The sequence below is a fragment of the Pristiophorus japonicus genome, unplaced genomic scaffold (assembly GCF_044704955.1).
Source record: "Pristiophorus japonicus isolate sPriJap1 unplaced genomic scaffold, sPriJap1.hap1 HAP1_SCAFFOLD_130, whole genome shotgun sequence".
Taxonomy (NCBI): Eukaryota; Metazoa; Chordata; class Chondrichthyes; family Pristiophoridae; genus Pristiophorus; species Pristiophorus japonicus.
Window position 1 is genome coordinate 1144748 of NW_027250967.1, and position 10309 is coordinate 1155056.

Sequence of the window (10309 nt, forward strand, 5' to 3'; positions counted from 1 at the left end):
CAGTGGTATCTTCAATCATTCATTTTCTCTTTACATGTGATGAGGTTTTACCCTATCTCATTAACACGCTGTATGAGAATGGTTTATAATTGTAAGTGTTTATGACTCAGTTGTAAAACCATTGATTGTGTGTGTGTCTATGCTTGATAGGAGGAGCACTTGAGACCGAAGTTCCAGTTCTACATATGTATCAACAGATTCAATTTCCACCAGTTTCTTTAAACCCAATAACATAATTTATTTCTAATGGGCTGGATGGAGGAACATGATCCATGAAATTTTTTTTTATCGTTTTACTTGAACTGAATGCTCATAAAATATTGGAGTGGGAACTAATTGGATAACAGCACTGCTGGCAACATTTGCGGAATAGATTCATGCAGCCAAAACGCACAATGACAACCTGGGACTGTGCGACACCAAATACTCGGGGAAAAACAGTTAAATACTACATCCCTGGGTGGGCTCGAACCACCAACCTTTCGGTTAACAGCCTAACGCGCTAACCCATTGCGCCACAGAGACTGATGGAAGTATAAGGTTCAAGGCATCCCAAACCAGGGTGTCAGACAGTAAAAGCTTCAGATTGCTCTGACCGGGATGGAACTTGTCCACTCTCAGTGGTACTTTTCACAAATAAATGGAGGGACATTCATTGTGGATGCGTGGAAACAGTCTGGTCCCGCACACTGCAGACACTTCCATGTCACCGCCAACCAGCTCTCCCGCAACCGGTGTGATCTACCTTCCAGCCTTCCGGTGCCTTGTCTGTGACAAAGTATTCTGATTGTCCCGAAGCCAGTGTTAGGTTTGAATTCCTTTTCAGGTCCTGACTGCGGATATTCCTGTGATTAAACGGGAACTAAATGTTTACAGGGACAGTTGGATTCACCGTTTCTTTGCTTGGTGAAATTTCAAAGATTGAAAGCGACGCACATCAACCCCAAACGTCCCGTGAGATGGAAGCCCAGTTGCTGTTTCAAGCTTGAATGCAGGTACAAGCAGAACTTATTCAAAGAAAGTCCAAGTCTCTGAGACGCCTGATTATTTGCACCAAACTCTTTGCAAAGAGTTGAGGTTCATGTTTGGTGATCTGGGCACATCTTTCCCCAAACTACAACACTTCAAACATAACTCAATTGCTGTAAAGCGCCTTGGGGCATCATGAGTTCCTGAAAGGCGCTGCAGATATGCAAGTCCTTCTTTGCAAAAGTTCGATGCAATTTCAAAATATGCGAGCAATATCAGGGCTCCTCTGGGACCCCTCGTAAATTTCAATGAACAACTCCAAAGGGAAATCATAGCCCGAGGCCAACGAGCCAACTGTTTGACAAACGTGAAGATAAGGTGTAAATATGATCAAAGCATTTTTTTGTGTGTCGCTATTCAGAACATAAGAACTTAAGAACTAGGAGCAGGAGTAGGCCATATGGCCCCTCGAGCCTGCTCCGCCATTTAATATGATCATGGCTGATCCGATCATGGACTCATGTCCACATCCCTGCCCGTTCCCCATAAGCCTTATTCCCTTATCAGTGAAGAAGCTATCTCTGTCTTAAATTTATTTAATGTCGTGGCTTTCTCAGCTCTCTGAGGCAGTGAGTTTGACAGATTTACAACCCTCTGAGAGAAGAAATTCCTCCTCATCACAGATTTAAATGGGCGGCCCCTTATTCTGAGATTATGCCCCCTAGTTCTAGTCTCCCCTATCAGTGGAACCATCCTCTCTGCATCCACCTTATCAAGCTCCCTCATTACCTTATACGTTTCGATATGATCACCTCTCATTCTTCTGAATTCCAATGAGTAGAGGCCCAACCTACTTAACCTTTTCTCATAAGTCGACCGCTTATCTCCAGAGTCAACCCAGTGAACCTTCTCTGAACTGCCTCCAAATCAAGTATATCCTTTAGTAAATATTGTAAGTGTTTGTGATCCTCGCCCAATTGCCAGACGGACGGTTTGAATCGCCCCCACCTTACGAAAGTTCTAGATCCGGGAATTATTATTCAGAGTGTAAATTAAATGAGTCATGGAAAGGTATGCTTCCGTGATAAATCGTAGTATAGATATTTGGTCTAACATACACTGTCAAAAACATGCACTGCTAAACAAAATCACTGTCTCTGTGGAGAATAAAATCCCGGTTACAAACAATACACATACAGTACAGAAATGAACCTAGTAACACGCAGTAATTCCCTGGTGGATTCTAACCCCACCCCTACCAATGAATTACCCTCCCAGAATAGCCCTGAAAAGCTTCACTTCTGAGAAAATCCTGAGCCCTTACCCAGCTGGCCTGGGATATCTGGTTACTGGCTTGGGACACTCGCGGCCATGTTCACCACCACACGCAGCCCGTTTCCTTGCTCAGCTCAGCTGTGGGAAGTCACTGCCTGGTCTTCAGTCTCGGTGGCTTCTTCTGCAGTACTGCGGCCCCTTCCTCTGGTACATCGATCGGTGGAGCGAGAGCGAGAGGGAGAGGGGGCTCTCTCTAGACACGCTTGAAGCTGCAAGCTCCAAGCTTCACACCAAGCTCCAAGCTAAAAATAAAGTGGAAAGGACCCTGTCTTTCTGGGAGTCTTGCTACCCCTATCTTTCCCGCCAATCTTTAAAACCCCTTTGTTTCTAATCACGGGTACTTAGTCAGTGATGGGCCATCCCACCCATGCATTGGGCTGATGGCCCTTAGTCTGGGCATCTCTCTGAGCCTTTGTGTTGGGAAAGCCCCAGCTCCTCCTTGGCTGGCCAGGCTGGTGGGTTCATTGTTCTGTGTCTCCTTCTGAGATGGAGGTGAGAAGTGCTTTACAAATTAGAGTGGCTTTGTCAGTGGCCCCCCTTCCTGGCCGACAGCTCTTTTGTCAATGGATGACAGACAGCTCTTTTGTCCCAGCTAACTGCCATGCGGTCTCTGGAGTTTTAACAAAACCAGCTTTTTTACATATCTGCGCAGGGTGTCCCCAGCACAGGGAAAATAGCCTCAGAAAAATAAAATCCACAAAATATTCTCGACTGAGTCCATTCTTTAAACAGAAACTTTGTGACCTCTTCATTCTGCTCTGCTAATTATCGATCTTGCCACGTAAAAAGTGCATTGGCATTGCAATGCATTAATGTAAAATTAATGAAAAGAAAATGCAACGTTTTGTCGAGTGCAAAACATGCAGTGCCTGCATTTCAAAAATAATTGCTTTTATTCATCCTGCGGAATGCATATTGCACAGATAATCTGAGCACACATTGTGCAGGCAAAGGCAGCATTCGACAACAAAGTGATTTGTCCTCCGCTGATTTGTAGCAGATAACTGACGGTTGAGCACACAATTTGACAACTAGACTTGTAGATCAAGCATCAATGAAAAAGGCAACAAAACTGCCCACCAGCACCAGGTGTCTTTCACGTGTTTGTCCCAAATTTTCAGCAGTTGGGACAACAAGAATTTAGGTTTCACTGAGATTTGAACTCAGATCGCTAGATTTAAAGTCGAGAGGGCTCACCATTACACGATGGAACCAACTATTCCAAAACATTTGCAACATACTTCGTCACAGACAAGGCACTAGAAGGCTGGAAGGTAGATCACACCGGTTGTGGGAGAGCTGGTTGGTGGTGACATGGAAGTGTCTGCAGTGTGCGGGACCAGACTGCTTCCACACATCCACAATGAATGTCCCACCCTTTACTTGGGAAAAGTACAACTGAGAGTGGACAAGTCAATTTTAAAAGGTTTTCAATTGAAAAAAGCTGTTACAGAAGTTACCGCCCTGACCTGGAATCGAAGCTGTGTTTCGGTGGCAGAAGGAGTGGTTTTACCCAATTATTTAACGGTGATTTCAAAGAATCACGTGAAGTTAAATTCAGATCAAGGTTACGATGTGTTTCGGTGTGAAACAAGTGGATTGAAAAGGACAATAATGACACCAAGCATTACGATGCAGCAATGCAGCGTTCCCTGGTGGTCCAGTGATTAGGATTCGGCGCTCTCACCACCGCGGCCCTGGGTCGATTTCCGGCCAGGGAAATTACACTTCCATCAAAATTAAAACCTTAGAAGAAAGAGTTACATGTATCTCATGTGGAAAAAAAGATTCATTGATTTAAACATAATTAATTAATCCATTGTAGAACTTCAATCATTTAATTTGCCCTGAGTATAAGAGGAGAAGTATTGACAGCTGTCAGTGAGGGACAGAAGTTGTTTCAGGTGAGCCAACACATTCCCGATCAGCACAGAAGGCATTCACTGGTCAGATGCCCTCTGCTGTACTTCTGGTCAGAGCGGTTTCCGCAGTGGAGCCGTTATCACATTTGCTTTCCACGTGAAAGGATCCCGTGCAGGAAGATTATGTTTAAACTTGCTGTGGATGAACAGTCATGGGCGAGTTTATTCTCCTGTCAAAAGAGCGACATTGGCTTCTCCCTTATTCTTTAATTGCTCTTTATTTCACTTCACTAAATAGATATATTTGAGTGAGAGAAATTGTTCCAGAGTGTCGCACACTTCATCTTTTGTTCCCTTTTAAACACATAAAATGAGGCCGGGGGAATAAACCAGAAAACCAAGCCGCGGGATATAGACAAGAGGAAGAGAGAAGGGGAAATACTGCCTCTACCCAGACCTAATGCAGAAACTCCTCTGCTGCGTTCGGGGTGGCCACCCGCAGCCTGGATGCACTAACGTCCCAACAGTTCATTGACTGTCGGAGTGGGACCGTGCGGCGCTTCAGAAGACAGGTCGAAAATGCAAAGTCACTGATTTTGTCCCATGTGCTTCTCTGACTGACTCCGGGGAAACGGTGAGACAGATTTTGGAGCATAGGTCTGGTTATTGTGAAACAGCAAAGAAAATATTACGTCTGGAATTAAATTATTTAATGTGTATCCTGCTCGTTTAGTGGTTAAGCATTCACAGAGGGAGCCCGAGTTCGGAAAGTAACTTTTTAATTCAAACTTTTTTCAAATAATTACATGCAATTAATTAAACTCTGTGGGAGGCGGGGTGATTAAAACATCACCGATCAGAAAGGAATTGTCCGCGGGAAGCCTCCAACCGGAATTTTTGGGCCAATATTCCCACCCGGATTGTTTTGCAGACTTACAGTCAATATTCCAATAACTGAACTGTAATAATTTCAGGAGCTTTCATCATAGATGATATTTTACACCCTATCTGACTCAACACACTCTGAATTTTTGAAATTGGTTTCAAATGTTCATTGCTCAGAAGTCAAGGAACGTGGGGTACTTTTTTCAATTTATTTCACAGCAAATATATTCTAAAATGATGATTCTACCCGGGCTCAAACCTGGGCCGTTTCGTGTGTGAGATGAACGTGATAACCACTACACTACAGAAACCACCGCTGAACTTAGTGCCCAGAGAGAAGTGTTAAGCCAGAAGGTGTAATTCTGAGTCCCTTTCTGTGAAAAAATCTTTTCACAAACATTTCTCTGACCGAAGCTGCACAAGTCAAAAATGTTCTTTTCAAAGTCGTCAAACTCCCAAATTAACGCACCCCCCGAATCTTCTGGATCAGAAAGCTCTAGTTGTGCCGACTCAATCCATAAATCTGACTTTACTCACCCTGTATTTTAGGAGATTGGTTTAAAATGTTCATTGCTCATAAGACACGGAACCTGGGGCTACTTTTGTTCAATGTATTTCACAGCAAATATATTCTAAAATAAAGCACGCGCCCAGGCTCAAATCAGGGACATTTCATGTGGGAGGTGAACATGATAACGGCTACACGACGTAAACCTTTCCTTAACCCAGCACCCGGTTCGTCATTTGTACCACAATTTAACCCAATGAGATCGGGATAAAAGTTCCTCACATGCTCATGGCAAAATAAATGGTAAAAGATTTACAAAATAATTTATGTATTAATTAATGATGTTCAAGTCAATGATTCTTATTTTTTATACATGATTTGCATATAGGTCTGCAAAATAAATGAACTCTTTTTTTTATAAGGTTTTGAATTAAAAGTACAACTTCCCAGGGTGGGAATTGAATCCAGGACACAACGTTGAGAGTATTGAATCCTTACCACTCGACAACCAGGGACCGATATACCGTTTTACTGCTGCATCATTATAGTTCATGACATTATTGTCATTTTCAGTTTACTTGATTCACACCGAAAAATATTGTAACTGTTGTGTATGCATGCCTGTTTACTGTGTGATATCTGTAACACTGCTATGCAACACTGAATGTACTCTTGCACTGTACACACCTTACCTACACCAGAGGATGCTGCTGCTTGAGACTAAAAGGTTACCTGCAACCCAGTATATAAAGGAGCTCACAGCTTGGTGTCCTCACTTGAGGAGCTTCAAATAAATGACTACAGGTCTCCACAGTTTAAGTATCATACCCTGCCTCGTGGAGTCATTACTAAAGGTGACTACATACACTACAGTAAACGCCACTTGAAATCACATTCAAATGATTCACTGAATCCACCCCTTGTACCAGCGCAACACAGGTTCGATTCTTGGTCAGGGAGATACTCTTTACAACACAGTTTTCAAACTAATAGCCCTATATAAATGTCAACATGCAGCTAATGTGAAAAAATGAATTCATTTAATCATGTTCAATGAACCGATAACTTTCTTTTGCAGAATTAAAGAAATGATAATATGGTTACTGAGGGATAGTGGTACATAAGAACATAAGAACATAAAAATTAGGAACAGGAGTCGGCCATCTAGCCCCTCGAGCCTGCTCCGCCATTCAAAAAGGTCATGGCTGATCTGGCCGTGGACTCAGCTCCACTTATCCGCCCGCTCCTCATAACCCTTAATTCCCTTATTGGTTAAAAATCTATCTATCTGTGACTTGAATACATTCAATGCGCTAGCCTCAACTGCTTTCTTGGGCAGAGAATTCCACAGGTTCACAACCCTCTGGGAGAAGGAATTCCTTCTCAACTCGGTTTTAAATTGGCTCCCCTGCATTTTGAGGCTGTGCCCCCAAGTTCTAGTCTCCCCGACCAGTGGAAACAATCTCTCTGCCTCTATCTTGTCTATCCCTTTCATTATTTTAAATGTTTCTACAAGATCACCCCCCACCCTTCTGAACTTCAACGAGTAAAGACCCAGTCTACTCAATCTATCATCATAAGGTAATCCACTCATCTCCGGAATCAGCCGAGTGAATTGTCTCTGTACCCCCTCCAAAGCTAGTATATCCTTCCTTAAGTAAGGTGACCAAAACTGCACGCAGTACTCCAGGTGCGGCCTCACCAATACCCTATACAGTTGCAGCAGGACCTCCTTGCTTTTGTACTCCATGCCTCTCGCAATGAAGGCCAACATTCCATTCGCCTTCCTGATTACCTGTTGCATCTGCAAACTAACTTTTTGGGATTCATGCACAAGGATCCCCAGGTCCCTCTGCACCGCAGCATCTTACAATTTCTCCCCATTCAAATAATATTCCCTTTTTACTGTTTTTTTTTCCCAAGTTGGATGACCTCACACTTTCCGACATTGTATTCCATCTGCCAAACCTTAGCCCATTCATTTAACCTATCTAAATCTATTTGCAGCCTCTCTGTCCTCTACACAACCTGCTTTCCCACTAATCTTTGTGTCATCTGCAAATTTTGTTGCACTACACTCTGTCCCCTCTTCCAGGTTATCTATGTAAATTGTAAACAGTTGTGGTCCCAGCACCGATCCCTGTGGCACACCACTAACCACCGATTTCCAACCCGAAAAGGGCCCATTTATCCCGACTCTTTGCTTTCTGTTAGCTAGCCAATTCTCTATCCATGCTAATACATTTCCACTGACTCCGCGTATCTTTATCTTCTGCAGTAACCTTTTGTGTGGTACCTTATCGAATGCCTTTTGAAAATCTAAATACACCACATCCATCGGTACACCTCTATCCAACATGCTCGTTATATCCTCAAAGAATTCCAATAAATTCGTTAAACAGGATTTCCCCTTCTTGAATCCATGCTGCGTCTGCTTGATTGCACTATTCCTATCTTGATGTCCCACTATTTCTTCCTTCATGATAGTTTCAAGCATTTTCCCTAATACAGATGTTAAACTAACCAGCGAATAGTTATCTGCCTTTTGTCTGCTCCCTTTTTTAAACAGAGGCGTTACATTAGCTGCTTTCCAATCCGCTGGTACCTCCGCAGAGTACAGAGAATTTTGGTAGATTATAACGAATGCATCTGCTATAACTTCCGCCATCTCTTTTAATACGCTGGCATTTCATCAGGACCAGGGGACTTGTCTACCTTGAGTCCCATTAGCCTGTCCAGCACTACCCCCTAATGATAGTGATTGTTTCAAGGTCCTCTCTTCCCACATTCCTGTGACCAGCAATTTCTGGCATGGTTTCTGTGTCTTCCATTGTGAAGACCGAAGCAAAATAATTGTTTAAGGTCTCAGCCATTTCCACATTTAGAAACATAGAAACATAGAAAATAGGTGCAGGAGTAGGCCATTCGGCCCTTCTAGCCTGCACCACCATTCAATGAGTTCATGGCTGAACATGTAGCTTTAGTACCCCATTCCTGCTTTCTCACCATACCCCTTGATTCCCCTAGTAGTAAGGACTTCATCTAACTCCTTCTGGAATATATTCAGTGAATTGGCCTCAACAACTTTCTGTGGTAGAGAATTCCACAGGTTCACCACTCTCTGGGTGAAGAAATTCCTCCTCATCTCGGTCCTAAATGGCTTCCCCCTTATCCTCAGACTGTGTCCCCTGGTTCTGGACTTCCCCAACATTGGGAAGATTCTTCCTGCATCTAACCTGTCTAACCCCGTCAGAATTTTAAACGTTTCTATGAGGTCCCCTCTCATTCTTCTGAACTCCAGTGAATACAAGCCCAGTTGATCCAATCTTTCTTGATAGGTCAGTCCCGCCATCCCGGGAATCAGTCTGGTGAACCTTCGCTGCACTCCCTCAATAGCAAGAATGTCCTTCCTCAGGTTAGGAGACCAAAACTGTACACAATACTCCAGGTGTGGCCTCACCAAGGCCCTGTACAATTGTAGCAACACCTCCCAGCCCCTGTACTCAAATCCCCTCGCTATGAAGGCCAACATGCCATTTGCTTTCTTAACCGCCTGCTGTACCTGCATGCCAACCTTCAATGACTGATGTACCATGACACCCAGGTCTCTTTGCATCTCCCCTTTTCCTAATCTATCACCATTCAGATAATAGTCTGTCTCTCTGTTTTTACCACCAAAGTGGATAACCTCACATTTATCCACATTATACTTCATCTGCCATGCATTTGCCCACTCACCTAACCTATCCAAGTCGCTCTGCAGCCTCATAGCATTCTCCTCGCAGCTCACACTGCCACCCAACTTAGTGTCATCCGCAAATTTGGAGATACTACATTTAATCCCCTCGTCTAAATCACTAATGTACAGTGTAAACAGCTGGGGCCCCAGCACAGAACCTTGCGGTACCCCACTAGTCACTGCCTGCCATTCTGAAATGTCCCCATTTACTCCTACTCTTTGCTTCCTGTCTGACAACCAGTTCTCAATCCATGTCAGCACACCACCCCCAATCCCATGTGCTTTAACTTTGCACATTAATCTCTTGTGTGGGACCTTGTCGAAAGCCTTCTGAAAGTCCAAATATACCACATCAACTGGCTCTCCCTTGTCCACTCTACTGGAAACATCCTCAAAAAATTCCAGAAGATTTGTCAAGCATGATTTTCCTTTCATAAATCCATGCTGACTTGGACCTATCATATTACTTCTTTCCAAATGCATTGCTATGACATCCTTAATAATTGATTCCATCATTTTATCCAGTACCGATGTCAGGCTGACCGGTCTATAATTACCTGTTTTCTCTCTCCCTCCTTTTTTAAAAAGTGGGGTTACATTGGCTACCCTCCACTCCATAGGAACTGATCCAGAGTCAATGGAATGTTGGAAAATGACGGTCAATGCATCCACTATTTCCAAGTTCACCTCCTAAAGTACTCTGGGATGCAGTCCATCAGGCCCTGGGGATTTATCGGCCTTCAATCCCATCAATTTCCCCAACACAATTTCCCGACTAATAAGGATGTCCCTCAGCTCCTCCTCCTTACTAGACCCTCCGACCCCTTTTATATCCGGAAGGTTGTTTGTGTCCTCCTCAGTGAATACCGAACCAAAGTACTTGTTCAATTGGTTGTTCCCCGTTATGACGTCCCCTGATTCTGACTGCAGGGGACCTATGTTTGTCTTTACTCACCTTTTTCTCTTTACATATCTATAGAAACTTTTGTAATCCGTCTTAATGTTCCCTGC

General features: G+C 43.6%; 1 non-coding gene across 1 annotated transcript; it reads right to left on the reverse strand.

The window, feature by feature from the left end:
- Positions 1–451: 451 nt before the first annotated feature.
- trnan-guu (transfer RNA asparagine (anticodon GUU)) lies at positions 452–525 on the reverse strand. Its single transcript has one exon. It is a non-coding gene; the product is annotated as a tRNA-Asn (tRNA).
- Positions 526–10309: the final 9784 nt, after the last annotated feature.